Source organism: Sinocyclocheilus grahami, unplaced genomic scaffold, assembly GCF_001515645.1.
Source record: "Sinocyclocheilus grahami isolate Dianchi unplaced genomic scaffold, SAMN03320097.WGS_v1.1 scaffold972.1, whole genome shotgun sequence".
Taxonomy (NCBI): domain Eukaryota; kingdom Metazoa; phylum Chordata; class Actinopteri; order Cypriniformes; family Cyprinidae; genus Sinocyclocheilus; species Sinocyclocheilus grahami.
Genome location: NW_015506151.1, coordinates 652924 through 654169, shown reverse-complemented (window position 1 = coordinate 654169; position 1246 = coordinate 652924).

The following is a 1246-nucleotide window of genomic DNA, read 5'->3' as shown; positions in this document are numbered from 1 at the left end:
CTATCTATCTATCTATCTATCTATCTATCTATCTATCTATCTATCTATCTATCTATCTATCTATCTATCTATCTATCTATCTATCTATCCTATTCTATCGTTCTGTCTATCTAAGAACATCTTAAGTGATTTGTCTGCCATAAGTAAGGGCGATCTGGTTTGTTTGTTGATCTAAAAATTGATTTAGAAACCCCCTTAGGTATAGTGAGATAAAGCCAACTGTGAGGTCAAAGGGGTAAGTTATGTTCCCTCAACTACGACATTAATTGTTTCTACACACAATTAGGCCTAGGCCCTGTCAACTGCGATTGCCAGAAGAACTTGAAAAATGTTCAAGGCATGTTGAATGGGCGTTCAGTCATGTAGGATAGTCCAGTTTTGAAGATATATTCTGTGAATGACTGAAGACAGAGGAACCATCCTGAAGCTACCGTTCCAGTCATTGCTCATTCAGGTTTCCCCTGCTCAAATGGCATGTCCAAGCAGTATTTCACTTTGGACACTTTGTTGTCAAGTGAATCATGTGACGAGGCTTCCTGCATTTCAAGTCAAGGAGTTCTTCAAATGTTACATATGAAAGCTGTCTGCTTGTATTTATATTATCAATATATTTATTGTGCTTTGATTTATGTTTATACAACAGTAAGTCAATGACATATATGTGTCTTCATACGTATGTCGACTGACATGGTTCAGTGGTAATCAGTCATTTCTTTCATGTGAGAGATTCCGATTGTACATAATTGTACATAATTAGTATAAGCATATAAGCATGACGACATGCGTGGCGCCGTTCAGTAGTTACAGACCTATTCTTTGTGTCAAGATACTTGTTTTTCGGTGCCTTTGAGGCTCTTGAATGTACTTGTGAAATAATGTGACTCATTATTACTAGTGTTGTCTATGCATGTCATTTTGTCATGAAATTGTCTGTTAAATGTAACATTCTATTCACATCATATCTGTCCTAATGCACAGCGAGAAGGATCACAATCTGAAGTAGGATTGTGTGTGACTTCAAATTCCAATTCAGTTGAATTAAGAAAGCTAACAGAATGCAAATTGCGTTTTTGATTTGAATGTAAGGAAGTAGAATTAAAATAAATACAAAAAATCATACCCATGTCTGAATATTTTTAACTAGAAAAGCAATGTTTGTCTAAGACAAAATCTATGAGTACTGGCTTAACAGGTTTGAAAAAAAAAATTCATATTCCATCTCATGAACTCAAAGGGTGCCAAATCT